Source organism: Mus musculus, chromosome 1, assembly GCF_000001635.26.
Source record: "Mus musculus strain C57BL/6J chromosome 1, GRCm38.p6 C57BL/6J".
In the NCBI taxonomy this organism is placed as follows: domain Eukaryota; kingdom Metazoa; phylum Chordata; class Mammalia; order Rodentia; family Muridae; genus Mus; species Mus musculus.
The window spans coordinates 44,034,032-44,049,430 of NC_000067.6; the positions used below are offsets into that span (position 1 = coordinate 44,034,032).

At 44.0% G+C, this 15,399-nt stretch overlaps 1 protein-coding gene across 2 annotated transcripts in view; it reads right to left on the bottom strand.

The window, feature by feature from the left end:
- Mettl21c (methyltransferase like 21C) overlaps positions 1-8,589 on the bottom strand; it is a 33,222-nt gene extending 24,633 nt beyond the window's left edge. For both annotated transcript variants that reach the window (XM_006496128.3, XM_006496127.3), the window contains exon 1: positions 8,235-8,589. The gene's annotated coding sequence lies outside the window, so the exon portion shown is untranslated. The remainder of the gene's footprint in view (positions 1-8,234) is intronic.
- Between the last annotated feature and the right edge of the window lie 6,810 nt (positions 8,590-15,399).

Genomic DNA, 15,399 nt, shown 5'->3' on the forward strand with positions numbered 1-15,399 from the left:
TTCTGCTAAGTTCTTTGCTGCTTCTCACCTGAACGGAGGCAGCCATCCTCTTGGGGCTTTCCTTCCCAATAAATCTCTTGCCTGAGGTTTGCTGTATGGTATGAATTTGTAGTATGCTTTGGCTCTTGACTGATAAGATACCACTTCCCTCAGAGATTACATCATATTACCATATAAAAAGATGAAAGATCAAGTTCTAAGCCAGCTAGTGATGCCCAGTGAGGCCTTGTCTCAAAACAAAACCAATAACAATAACCACAATAGAAGATTAGTAATCTTTCAGATAAATACTGAACAGAGAGAAACAAAAATGGAACAATTTCAAACTTCAATAACTACACAAGAATTAATCAAAATTCTAGAAATGGAGTGAATAAGAGGGCTCAAGGCACTCACTATCAAGCTTGGTGACCTGAGTTTGATGCCAAAAACTCAGAGAAGAAGTGGAAGTGGAACAGGGAACTGCTTTCATCCAGTTACTGCGGGTTGTTCTGAGGCCTGTGTATGACCCTTCCTTCAAACGTACACCAATGAACTAGTGAGCAATCTGAAATATGGGCGTCTGGAATGTAGCTCAGCTGTATTGTGTTTGCCTGGAGTGCATTTAATCCAAATTAGAATAAATAAATTGTGCAAATGTTTTAAAGATAATTGTAAGAATTCAAATCATAATCTGGGTATAATAGTTTGAAGATCTATTAGGTGTGATAATGACAGTTATTAACATTCTTATATTTTGAAGATAGTGTTCTCACAGTTTAAGAACAAGAGTATGCAAGAAAGAAAGTCTTATATAATTTTCCTAAAAACCTTTGGCATGCGTGTGCACGCATGCATAGGACACAATCACCATTTACCTTCTGTGGGGCAAAAATTGGGGTCCTGTGTCCACTCAGGGCCGCTGTGCAAGGCGGACGCAGGAAGTTTGACTGCGTGGACCCCAGGCTGCCACAGGGCAGGAACCGCGGAAGAGCCAGTTCTGGGGTCCCTGGGCCTGCCCAGAGGCCAGGGACGGCAGGTTCTCACTCTCAGACATCCTATATGTAGTGGAAGAGCTGAGAACGGGTGGGGATCCTCAGGCCGCCTGGGGACAAAAGGATAAGGGCAGGAGGAGAGAGCTCTGGCAGGTTACTGCAGGGAGGGCAGTCCTAGGCAGGTTTGGCGGGTGGGTTGGTTTGGTGGAGACCATGGCTGCAGCACAGGGAAGCTTCCCAGAGGGAGGTTAGATGCATGGCTCTGTAGAAGGAGACCTGCTCCATTGCTCCAGCACAGCGGTCCTGGTGAGAAGAGGCAGTCCATGGTTTTAAGGCATTTATTGTAGAAAGGCAGAGAGAGGGAGAGAGTGGGGAAGGAGAGGCTGGCCATGGCCATGTGGAGAGACGGGGAGCAAGGGAGCAAGCATAAGAGCAAGAGAATAAGAGGGTAAGAGAGGACCTAGAGAGCAAGGAGGGCCAATCGGCTCCTTTTATAGTGGGCCAGGGCTACCTGGCTGTTGCCAGGTAACTGTGGGTAGGAGCACACCTGGTTGTTGCCTGGTAACTGTGGGGATGGAGTCCAGACAAAATACCAGGAGCTTGGGGCATTGCCTACATGACTGCTGGCCACACACCCTTCTGCAGGGGGCTGTGAGAGGGCTGTGGGAGGCTGTAGCTGGGACAGGAGCCAGAGGTCCAGGAAGCATGGCCAAACACCTTCCTTTCCTTAGGGTCACTGGGGTTCCAGGCCTGTGCTCAACTGGGGACCACGCTGTCTGTGCACAACAGCTCACCGCCCCAGAACCTTATTGACTTGAAATAAGTTCTCCTACTGAATTGGAAGTTTACCATTTCTTCTGAGCTACCTGCACAGTAACTTTCTGGATCCTCCATTCTCTGCCCTTCACCTAGTACCAGGCATGTGCAGCAGTGCACAGCGTTTCATGTGGGAGCTGGATATTCAGACTCCGGTCTCCACACTTTCAGAAGTGGTTTTTATACCTTGAGCTGTCACCCCAGCCCTCCTAAAAGTACTTTAACATAGATAAAGAAAACAAATAGCCGACATAAATGTGCAGGGAACTTGGTAACTTTGGTTATCTGAGAGAATGGTAGTTTGGGGTGATAGCCTCCAGTCATGAGGAACTGAGTCAGGCTATACTGAACAACAGGCCCTAGCCATAAGGAATTGCTTGGTGCCAGTCTGACCCTTCCAGCTCCACTTGCAAAAATAAACACACACACACACACACACTGTAATTTCTTGGTAGCTACCTATGTATGTCCCTCAGCCCCTCTAAATTCCCCTAACCTTTATTCTACAGAGATTGGAGCCTCTCACTGTTCCAATAAAGTAGTCTCGGACTGTTAGATCATGTCTGTTTTACTCTGTCTCATCTTAATTACACAGAGTTCCTTATTAATTTTAATTTTGTGCCTGTTTAAAATATTTTTAGTCAGTTAAGATGGTTTAAAGCCTTTATAAGATACATGTTAAGATACAAATTATACACTATTGAAATAATCAGTAAAGGAACTAAATATATAAATATAGGGAACAGAAAATTTGTTCCCCCAAATCTCTAAATACAAAAGAAATCATCAATGTTGAGTAGACACAGATATTTAACATGATTTCAACATTATGCAGTGTATATATGTATTGAATGGTACTTCACAAATATATCTATCTTCTATTTTTGTGTAAAATAAAGTAATAACACTGAAGTAGTGACAGTTTTGGAGAGTATTTTGGTAATTTCATTTTCAACAAAACTAAATTCTTGTCTGCCTAGCATATCATTAAGAAATTGAAAAATCAAGGTGGGGGGTTTAGATCAGTGGTGGAATACCCATGTGAAGGTTACAGTTGACCGTGAACTTGACAGGGTCTAAAATCCCTTTAAGAGATGGCCCTTTGGTATAGTCATGAGGGAATATGTAGATTGACTTACCCTCTGGGCATGAGTTCTAATCTCATTCTGTTGCTGGGACAAACACCATGACCAGAAAAGTTACAGCCATCTTTGAGGGAAGTCTAGCAGGAACCATGGAGGGATGATTCTTGCTGGGGTGATTCCAGGATTCATGCTTATCTACCTTTCTTATATAAGGCCTTGAACCACCTGCTTACAAAATGGTGCTGCCCACCATGGGCTGGTGCTGGCTCCTACTACATCAATTAACAATCAAGGTAATCGCCACAAACAAGCCAACCCATCCGGGCAATCCCTCAATTGAGATTCCCTTCTCAGGTGACTCTAGGCTATGTCAGGTTGGCAGTCTTAAAGCTAACTAAAGAAGTATACCTATGAGAGATTGTCTTGTTTAGGTTAACTGAGGGGTGCAGACCCATCCTAGTATGTAACACCATTTCCAGTGTTTGGATCCTGGGCAATATAAAGAGCAGGAAGTGCTAGTACCCATCACTCTCTCTTCTTCCCTTCCTCGGATGGGTGCAATGTAATCAGCTACCTCAAGTTCCACCAAGATGGCAGACCTGCTCCCTCAAATGTGAGACAATACTTAAGAAATATTTAAATATTTAAAGACAGTCTGACTAGCATGTACAAGACCTTGGGTTCAATCCCCAGAACGACATTAAGTAAAGTAAAAATTAGCTTGGGTTTAAAAAAATTTACAGTGTTATTCAGGCCTGCTCCATTCACGAGCTATTCAGATGTCTATGTGATTCTGATTGTTGTTGATTCTGACATCATGCAGAAGGTTTTTTGAAACTGTCTCAGTACACCAAGTAAATAGAACATTTTCTTTTTCTTTTTCTAAGTAATTCTTTTCCTGCTTTTAAATAGGGGAATGTATGTCCTTGTTTCTGAAATATGGTGATGAGACAGTTGTGTTAACTGTCTATAGATACCACAGGCTAGCAAAGGGGAGAGATGTGTTGCTCATCTCCCAATGGTAGTTGAGAAGTTGGGGCTGTATTCATATTTCCAGTATTGGGCACAGTAACCAGTAGAGAAGAAAATGGGTGTGGTTTATTTGCAGTATTTGTGTGAAATAACCTATCTACTGCCCAGAACTACTCCCATATGCTCAGCTCCCCTCTTTTGGTCCTGGCTAGAAAGAACAGTCTTTCCTAAGGGTTTCTTGCTTTTATTTTTATGACTATTTCCTTATCCTTGGGTTTGCCAGTCATGGGCTAGAGGATAGAAATGAAAAACAAAATAACTAACTTCCACCCAGAGACTGCATCCATCCCATCTGCAGACACCAAACCCAGACACTATTGATGAAGCCAAGAAGCACTTGTTGACAGGAACCTGGTATAGCTGTCCCCTGAGATGCTCTGCCAGAGCCTGACCAATACAGATGCAGATGTTGGCAGCCAACCATTGGACTGAGCCTGGGAACCCCAATGGAGGAGTTAGGGGAAGGACTGAAGGTACTGAAGGGGTTTGCAACCCAACAGGAAGAAGAACAATATCAACCAAGCAGACCCCCCAGTGTTCCCAGGGACTAAAATCAACCAAAAAGTACATGTGGAGGGATGCATGGCTCCAGCTGTATATGTAGCAGAGTATTGCCTTATCTGGCATCAATGGGAGGGGAGGCCCTTGGTCCTGTGGAGGCTCAATGCCCCAGCATAGGGGAATGCTAGGGCAGTGAAGCAGGAGTGGGTGGGTGGCTGGTTTTGTGTCAACTTGACACAGCTGGAGTTATCACAGAGATAGGAGCTTCAGTTGAGGAAATGCCTCCATGAGATCCAGCTGTAAGGCATTTTCTCAATTAGTGATCAAGGGAAAGGGTCTCTTGTGGTTGGTACCATCTCTGGGCTGGAAGTCTTGAGTTCTATAAGAAAGCAAGCTGAGCAAGCCAGAGGAAGCAAGTAACTAAGAAACATCCTTCCATGGCCTCTGCATCAGCTCCTGCTTCCTGACCTTAGTTTTAGTCCTGACTTCCTTTGGTGATGAACAGCAATGTGGGAATTATAAGCTGAATAAACCCTTTCCTCCCCAGTTTGCTTCTTGGTCATGATGTTTTGTGCAGGAATAGAAACCCTGACTAAGACAAGCAACTCATAGAAGCAGGAAGGAATGGAGTGGGATAGGGGATTTGTGGAGGGGAAACCGATAAGAGGGATAACATTTGAAATGCAAATAAATAAAAGAACCAATTAAAAAAAAGATTTTCAGAATCTTAAAATCCCTACCTAATTTGCCTTATTTTACTACCTGTTAGAATCTCCTGATATATACAGAAGTGGATGCTCAGTCATCTGTTGGATGGAGCACAGGGCCCCCAATGGAGGAGCTAGAGAAAGTACTCAAGGAGCTGAAGGGGTCCACAACCCTATAGGTAGAACACCAATATGAACTAACCAGTACCCCCAGAGCTCGTGTCTCTAGCTGCATATGTAGCAGAAGATGGCCTAGTGGACCATCATTGGGAAGAGAGGCTCCTTGGTCTTGCAAACTTTATATGCCCCAGTACAGGGGAATGCCAGGTCCAAGAAGTGGGAGTGGGTGGGTACGGGAGCAGGGCGGGGGTTGGGGGGGGGAGGTATAGAGAACTTTCGGGATAACATTTGAAATTTAAATAAAGAAAATATCTAATTAAAAATAAAAGAATCTCCTGATATCTACTTTACAGATTTTTGTCTAGGGTATTTAGCTATTATTAAAAGTTAGAGTGATGGCATAGAGGAGATATGGCTCAGTGGATAGAAATGCCTACCACCCAGAATGAGGACCCAAGTCTAGCCAAATTGGTGAAGCTATGGGTTAAATAACAAAATAAGGTGGAGAGCACTAGAGGAAAACACCCAACACTGACCTCTGGCTTTCACACAGGTGCCCACAGGGGAACACACATATGAATATGCATATCCTCATGCCCCACACAGATATACAGTCAGGAGGAAGAACTGTCACCAAATAGGATTACTCCATCATACCTGGAACTAGAACTCACCAACTCGAGGTTTTCATTTTTAACTTCTATAAAGATGAAATTACCATCAACCGAGTTAGAGAGGACAATGGATAAATAAGACTACACATAATGTTTATTAGTTCAGTTTTTCTTTGTTAGGTTTAAAATATCTATTATTCGAAGAAGTATCAGTATTTTCTAGGTAATTACACAAGCTAAGAATTTAGCAAGGATATCTGGGCTGGTGATGTAAATTTGAGTGCAATATAATATCCAAAATGCCATTGCAGCTGTGATATTGAAAGGCTAAAATACTGGTGGAGGAAACAAAACAAACAAACAAATGCAACCGAGAAGCAGAAAGCAGTAGGATGGGAGTGGAGCCAAAAATCTGTAATGTCACAGAAAACCAACCAAAGAAAAAGGGATCAAAACCAAAGGAAGCCATCGTCTATGTGAAATTCAGCTAATTAATAATGGTATCTGTTAGCTGAATATAGAATGGGATTTCAAAATGTAGACTGAGGATAACCTTAGTATAAAGGATGTATTTCAGCTGAGAGCTTCAGAGGTGTGTTTTCATCCTTGTGGAAGTTCGTGGAAATATACATCCTGACTGCAGTTTACCCTCTGTCTACTCTTCTCAGTGACCCCCCCCCCCCCACACACACACTCAGATCCACTCCTCCTCGGTTTCCCTCCAGAAAGGAGCAGGCATCCCATGAATGTAAACCGAATAGGGCAAAACAAGATAAAATAAAACTAAGCACGAATCCTCATGTCAAGACTGGGCAAAGCAACCAACTAGGAGGTAAGGGGTCCCAAGTCTGAGATACTCCTACTCCCACTGTTAGGAGTTTCATAACAGTGCCAAGGGAACAGCCATAACATATGCACATGACCTAGCGTAGACCTAGCTGGGCTCTGTGCTTGCCAGTTAAATCTCTGTGAGCCCTGCTTAGTCGCTTCCATGGGCCATGCTTGCCAGATGTCCTTAATTCCTTCGCCTTCTACAATTCCCTCTCTCCCACAGGGTCCCCCGCCGGCCAGCCCTGAGAGGAGGTCCCCCAATTTCTGACTTTTCTTCACCTCCAATGTCAATATCTATGGACCCATTAAGGGATTAGCCCATGGTCAGTGGACTTTTGTTGCAAAAAGGATAGAATATGGAAGTAGTTGGCAGGGGAAGAAAAGTGAAGTCAGTTTTAGATGATGGAAATGACAGTAAAAATGTTCTGAGAAATGACTTGGTGATGGGTTTCTTTTTAAACAATAGTGCTGTGGAGAGAAAAGAGAAGTGTCAGGGGGTCCCTGGAGGAGATGATGGCTATGGTTTGAGTGTTTGTGTCTCTGGGATGTTTGTGTTGGAGTCTAAGCCCAGTGCATTAGTTTTGAGAGGAAGAGTCTTAAGGAGATGTTGATGAGGGGTGCTCAGGAATTGATGACAGCCTTTATTAAAGGGACAGAAGTAGTTTGCTAGCCTGTATGCTGTGTCCCATGAGGAAACAGAAAGAAGGCAGCTCATGTGTGGAACAGGCAGCCACCTCACACTGAACTTGCAATGTGCTCAGATCTTGGATGTCACAGACTCCAAAGCTGCAGGAAATAAGCTGACCAAGTCAAAGTTCTGTACTGTTGCAACCTCTAGGGACGAGTTCAAAGAGGTGAAGATGTGTGTGTTAGGGTAGTCAGTCCATTATGTGTCTTCTTTGTGAAATACAAAGCAGGTTGTCTTTGTGTGTGGTGTTCAAAGTTTGTTTAGGTGAATTGGGCAGGGAATAGACTGTCGTGATGCACTAAGGCCAGCCAGAGTTTGTCATATTGAAAATAATTCCAATTAAGTAGGCTGCATAAGGGTGATCTTTTGGCAGAAAGCAGGGAATCCAGCTCTAATGACTCATTCTTTTCAAGTGTCTCCGTGATACAGTCTTATACTACCTTTTGTTTTCCTCTTTTTCTAGAATATATGCTTGAACAAAGTACAGAAAGAGGGGTACTGTATGAGACACAAGACAGAAATTGCAAATGTGCAATTTCTAAGGCCAACGGATCCATTTTAACTCGTAGGAGAAACGCAGTGCCATCTGCTGGACAGGCTATAGATTGCATTCTTGGAATCCTTTGTCTTAGCAATCAAATGCCAGTACATTTTAGCCTTTGCTGGGATAGGAACACTGAAAAAGAGTCAACGCGGCATTTCAAGTTATTCCAAAGCATGAGAATTGTTTACTATCTAACAGGCACACATTCCATTTAGCAATTTCACTTAAGAATAAAGCTTTAAAATTTTACCTATATTATCTTTTTCAAGCTGTTAAGATGCTAAAGCATGGGAGTTTAATGATTGTCAACTTAGACACACACCTGTAGGTTTGGCTTGGAGGGTATTTCCAGGAAAGAAGGTCTTCCCCCGGCGTGGGCGGCAGCTTTCACTTCCGCGCAAAGCTCAGATAGTACAGGAAGAGCAAGGAGAACTCCGTGCTGCTTTTGTCTGTGCACCTTAATTAGCTTCCTGCTGCTTAGTGCACCACCCTGTTGCTTCTCCTGCTGTCCCTCACTGACGTCCCGAACCAGCTTCTTCAGTATCACTATGTACTAATGCGCCAAAAGCTCACGTCGAATCCTTTAGTCTGGCTTTTAGTGCCAGACTGGGAAGCTCCTAGCCTCATGAATTCCCTCCCCTTCCCCATTTCCCAGCGTAGATTACCGCCCCCACCCCCACCCCGCCTTTCAGAGAGCCCAGCCTGGCATCAGAATATTGCAATTCCCCTTTTCACGGTGGCACTCCCTTCCCCCTACCACCACCACCACCCACCCACCCAGAGCGGCAGATGCAGGGTTTAGGAACAGACAAATGGCCACACATCCCAGCCTCTGTGTCAGACACTCTCTGAGGCAGGCACTCTCCTTGAGAAATAACTAACACTTTTTTTTTTTTTTTTTTTTTTATACAGATGGCTCCTGTCCTCGAGGGAAACAAGGACCAAACAACCTTGAAAAGATAAGTGGCCCTCTCTTGGGCCATGAGAGAAGGGCAGTTGTTCCCAGACAGCTGTGACCAGTTTGTAAAAACACACTAGTTCCTGATAACACCATAAAGTTACTTCCCTGGTCAGAAGAGTCCCCCTTCCAACTACACGATTCTGCACACACAAACACACACACACACACACACACACACACACACACACACACACACACACACACCGATGTCTGAACAAACAATATCAGGTTTGAAGGATGGCTTCCCCTTGTCTGTCACCTTCCCTGACACATAACCCCAAAGCCGGAGGATCCCTGCTTATGCATATGCGAGTATAAAAACTCCAATCCCATGGATTCCAGCAGTACATTCCTAACCTAGGCAGTGGGAAAAGTTTGAGATCCGGGTCTGACTCGAATAAAGGCTCTCTTTGTTATGTTACATTGGATTGACAATTCTTCTTCTGGGGTTCCCAAGAACTGAGCATAACACCATGGTTAGACTACATACCCCATATGGTTTAAACCAATCTAACAGATCCCTTTTCATAATATACATTCTTTCTATCTCCTCTTCAGAGAATACTGAGTAGCACAAGGTGTAGATTTGAGTTGAGTCTTTTGGACTGAAGTTACTTTAACATACAATTGTTACTTACTCTTGTTTAGAAATCCAGCAGTAAAGTTCAGACTGTAAATAAGTGTTTTGTTTTGTTTTTTTGCTCCCCCACCCACCTATCCTCTCCCGCCCCTCTGCTTCAGCAGCTCCCTGTGCTGTGGCATTAAACCTTTACAGGATCAAAGGCCTCCTGTCCCATGGAAAGCAGAAAAGAGAGACACCAACCAGAGACAGAAAGCCCCTTGAAAACTGCTGGGGACAGCATACAATGACAGGGACTGCCTGCAGTAAGCCGGGATGGAGACATCTCAGTAGCCCTCAGCAGCTCTTTGTAAAAAACAGTTGTTCCCATTTTTCCTAACCTTAGCCCTGGACAACGGCTGTATAGACTTCATCTGTACATGAATGCTTTTCAGTTGGCCTTGGTGTGCATAATTATTCTAGTCTATCTGACTTTTGTACTTCTCTCTACTTCTTCTTTGGTGAATTCTGTGAAACTAGATGTTCCTTGATGTAATGGTTCTTAAACAATTAAAAAATTGAGGCATAGGGAAACAGCACAGCACAGTCCTAATGGCCCAGGTGTATGTTGCGTGTTCTCATCTTGGAAACAACGTAATAACTGCAGAATGGTAGTTGCAGATTAATGCTTGCTTTGCAAAGAAAGTTTAAAGAAATATTAGAAAATTAAATAGAGCCAACATTGGGACCCCAAGAAAGAAAAAAAAAACTATTGAAGTCATGAAATAAGTTTTGCACAACATTTGAGAGTGGTTTCTGGATAAGCAAGTATAGGATATGTAAAGTCTTATATTAGTAAAACTAAGTTAAAACACTGAGACTCTTAGGAGAGCCATTGTATGTAATGTGCAGAAGCAGAAAGCTAGCAGAACTACTGAGTTAAGGGTTAACTTGATTCCTTCTGGCCACTGCCTGGCAGCTTTACCTATGTCGTTTATCATTAGAACTTCACAAGAAAATGCAAGGAACTGGCCTCAGAGCTCTGAGCTCTGAAGTATAAGTTAAAATTTAAATAATGATAACTTTGCAATTATTATTATTTTGGCTATAGACCTGGAAATAGGGAAGCTTGAAACTTTGGGGAACAACTGTAATTCTTGATTCTTTGTGGGACATGGTTATTCTTTTGAATTTGATTTGGCAATGATTATACAATGTCTTTTTCTACCTGCTTTTGGAGTATCAATAAAAGACTGAGCAAGAAAAAGGCGAGCGAGCATGAGAAGAGAATGTGAACAGTGAGTGAGGAGAGAATGTGAAGAGTGAGTGAGGAGGGAATGTGGAGAGTGAGTGAGGAGAGAATGTGAGGTGTGTTTGGAGAGTGTGTGTGTGTGAGTGAAAGGAGAGTGCATGTGGGGTGTGTGTGTGTGTGTGTGTGTGTGTGTGTGTGTGTGTGTGTGAGAAGAGTGTATGTGAGAGTGAAAGGGGAACACACAGAGGTGTGTATGAGCATGAGAGTTCAAGAAAAGAGAAGTGCATAGGAGAAAAGCAGAGAGCACAAGAGAAAGCAGAGTGTGTGCAGCCTCAAGCTGCGAGTGAATGAGTGAGAGAGAAAGAGAGCAGCGAATGAGAGAGAAGATACAGAAACTTTAAGCCATGAAAAATTGCCTGTCAGCTTGAACCCAAAAAGTAGTCTGTATATATTTATTATGCGCCTTCCAGATAGCCCTGCTTCCAGTTGAGATCTCTGATCCTGTGTCAAGGCTGGACCCCAACAGAAAAGGACTAGTGAACATATTGCAAGGAGAGAGACCACTGGGCCCGAGAGTGCCCCAAAAAATGGAACCTGGGAACAGGAAATCTGAGGTCTTTGAAAAATGTGCCCCAAAACAGCAAAGGTGTTAACTCTGGGTGAAGACACTGATTAGGGGAGACGGGGTTCAGACACCCTCCCCAAACCCAGGGTAACTCTGAGAGTGGAGGGGAAACCCACTCAATTCTTGGTGAACACAGGGGCTCAACACTTGGTCCTCCAAGATAATGGCCCTGTTTCCAAGGAAAAAAATCTTGGATTCAAGGAGCCACCGTCACCAAAATGTATTCATGGGCTACCCAAAGAACAGTGTACCTAGGGATGGGCCGGGCATCCCATTCATTTATGGTCATCCTAGACTGTTCCTACCCTCTGTTGGGGTTAAACTTACTCTCTAAGATGGGGGCCCAGATACACTTCCTGCCTGATGAGCCACAACTAACTGGCCCAAAAGGAGAGCCCATGGGTGGAGGAAAGACCTCTCCAACCAACCCCTGCTGGGAGCTGAGGCTGCCTGGTTTACAGACAGGAACAGTTTTCTCCATGAAGGTCAGATATGAGTGGGTGCTGGTGTCGTGGATGGCACAAATGTCATCTGGGCAGAACGTCTACCCCCTGGCATGTTGGCACGGAAAGCAGAGCTAATTGTCCTTACCAAGGCCTTGGAACTTGGGGCTGGCAAGAAAACTAACATCTACATGGTATGCCTTTTACATGCCGAAGCTTACACAGTAAGCAGGTATGCCTTTGCCACAGCCCACGTCCACAGGGCTATATACCAAGAAAGAGGACTGCTCACATCAGAGGGAAAAGAAAAAACAAGCAGGGAATCTTGGATCTCCTGGATGCCCCGATGAAGCTGGCAACTCTATTATTCATTGCCCAGGGCATCAGAAGGAAAGAGATTCAGTGGCCCAGGCAATAACCAGGCAGATTAAGTGGCTTGAGAAGTGGATATGCAGGAGCATATCCTGGTTATGGGCCTAAAAGAGACACCAGCTGGGGAATGGAACTGGACTAAGGCATGGCCTCACTTAGAATATATGGAAGAAGAAAGGACTCAGATTGCTAGTCACCCTCCAACTATTACTTAGAGAAGGAAGGGCAATGGTGCACACAAGAAGGAAGATCTATACTCCCCAGAAAGCAAGCAAAAGACTTACTAGGCCAAATGCACAGGATGGACTCATTTAGGAGATAAAAAGCCCCCCAAGAGTGACTTTTCAGGCTGACAAGAATCTTATGTCTTGATTGCAAGCTTTCCAGACCAGCCACCAGGAATTGTGGCCTACACTTAGTGCCCCATATAATGCTGGTACCCCTGAGGTTCCACACGAGCACTAAGTTGGAGATTGGGTATATGTTAAGAGACATCTTGCTGAAAACTTGGAAGCAAAGTGGAAAGTGTTCCTGGTGTTGTTGAGTAACTGCCTGGGTTCACATAACTCATGTCAGACCAGCACGCCTGATGCCAAATGGATAGCAGCCAGACACTCAAGCAACCCCCCTTCAAGCTCAAGATCACCACCCTCTGGAAGGCCAGAGAAGCCATGAGATGGCAATGGTGTATCTTCCTTCAGGCACTGAGCCTCAGCAACCCCTCACAACTCTACCAAAGAGACTTGACAAGTACTCTAAGCCACTGGGGATGTAGCTTGGTCCACTACAGAGGAACACCTGCCTCATATCTGGTGGCTGGATCTTGTCTTTGATCTCTGTAAGTCAGCGTGGGCCTTGATTCCTGGGATATTCCCACTCTAGAGACACAGGAGAAGGGATTACTGGAATGTGGGGGATGAGGGATATGTGAATCTAAACTGTGTCCCAAAAGCAGCTTGGAGGGTGTGGACAACCAAAGTTGAGAAATGTCCTGCGAGAACCCCCCCCCCATATATGTGTTCTGTCAAAATGGGAGAATCCAGCAGCAGGCCCATCAGTGCTGGGGGGGCCAACCACTTTTTCTGTGCTACCTGGGAAGCATATAATGGAGACCATTCCGGAGGTAGTTAAAGATTCAGTGGCCAAGGTGAGAGAAGGGCTGGCCAAGTGGAAGAGAGAAAGAACAGAGTTAGGGCTGGTTAGAGTCTTGGTTTAAGTCCTCCCCTTGGTTAACCACCCTCATCCACCTTGTTAGGACCCCTAATTGTTGAGCTTTAGACCCTGCATAGTGAACAAACTTAAAGCCTTCATAAAAGAGAGGATAGGAGCAGTGCAGCTGATGGTCCTGCGCCAACAATATGAGACCCTGAGGACAGGACCTGAAGAATATGAGTTAGTTACTCAAGACCCCTGAGCATAGCTCTAGGATTGGAGCTTGTACAAGAAAAAAGGGGGAAAGAGGGACCCTAAGGGTTTTTTTCCCCCCAGTTCACATCCTCCTTACCACTTCCCCCTCCCACCTAGGATTAAGGCTAGGCCCAGTTCTCTTCTCCACCCACAGGAACATTTTGAGTAAAAAAATTCTCAGAATGTACTGACTGATAGTTACCTACCTGACCCTCTGAAAAGTCCCAGCTAGAGTTCAAATGTGTGTCATGCTTGCTAACCAGTAGATTTAAAGGTCAGTATGCTTAGCTAAGTTTGAACTCTAGGTCTGTGCCTGGAGCTGATCCTGTGCCACAGTGCTCCATTCACAAATATCGGCAGGAGAGACTTGGTCTCCCAGAAGGGCCAGCACACCCGTGAGCACAAGTAAGACCACTGCTTCTGCTCAAATTCCTGGCCCAAGAGGAGTCCACCCAGAGCAATCAGGACACAGGAAGCAAGGATCCTTCCGGTTTCTGTCTGCACACCAGAGCTGACCCTGTGCCACAGCTCTCCATACCTAAATTCCTCCCAGAGAGAACTGGTCTCCCATGAGTACTGAGACACAGGCTTGAAGGAGGGACAAGCCACAGAGACAGCAAGACTAGCTAACACCAGAGATAACCAGATGTCGAGAGGCAAGGGCAAGAACTTTAGCAACAGAAACCAAGGCTACTTGGCATCATCAGAAACCAGTTCTCCCACCACAGTGAGCCCTGGATACACACCAGAAAAGCAAGACTCTGATTTAAAATAACATCTCATGATGATTATAGGGGACTTTAAGAATGACATAAATAACTCCCTTAGAGAAATAAAGGAGGACACAGGAAAACAGCTAGAAGCCCTTAAAGAGGAAACACAAAAATCCCTTAAAGAATTAGAGGAAAACACAACCAAACAGGTGAAGGAATTGAACAAAACATTTCAGGATCTAAAAATGGAAATAGAAACAAAAAAGAAATCACAGAGGGAGACAACCCTGGGAGATAGGAGATGTAGGAAAGAGATCAGTAGTCATAGATGCAAGCATTACCAACAGAATACCAGAGATAGAAGAGAGAATCTCAGATGCAGAAGATACCATAGAAAACATTGGCATAACAATAAAAGAAAATGCAAAATGAAAAAAGGTCCTAACCCAAAACATCCAGGAAATCTAGGACACAATGAGAAGATGAAACCTAAAGATAATAGGTATAGAAGAGAGCAAAGATTCCCAACTTAATGTAAATATCTTCAACAAAATTATAGAAGAAAACTTTCCAAATCTAAAGAAAGAGATACTCATAAACATGCAAGAGGCCTACAGAACTCCAAATAGATTGGACCAGAAAAGAAATTCCTCCTGTCACATAATAGTCAAAACACCAGAATATTAAAAACAGTAAGTGAAAAAGGCCAAGTAACATATAAAAGCTACACCCTAGAAAAAGCAAGAAAGTAATCTTTCAACAAACCCAAAAGAAGATAGCCACACAAACAAAAATAACATAAAAAATAACAGGAAGCAAAAATCACTATTCCTTAATATCACTTAACATCAATGGACTCAATGCCCTATCAGAATTACACCATACTTCTTATGAGAGACTATGAAAGCTGGAAGATCCTGAGCAGATGTTATACAGACCCTAAGCGAACACAAATGCAGCCCAGGCTACCATATGCAAGAAAACTACCAATTACCATAGACAGAGAGACTATTCCATGACAAAACCAAATTTACACAACATTTTCCCACAAATCCAGCCCTACAAAGGATAATAGCTAGAAAACTCCAACTCAAGGAGGGAAGAAACTACACCCTAGAAAAAGCAAGAAAGTAATATTTCAACAAACCCAAAAGA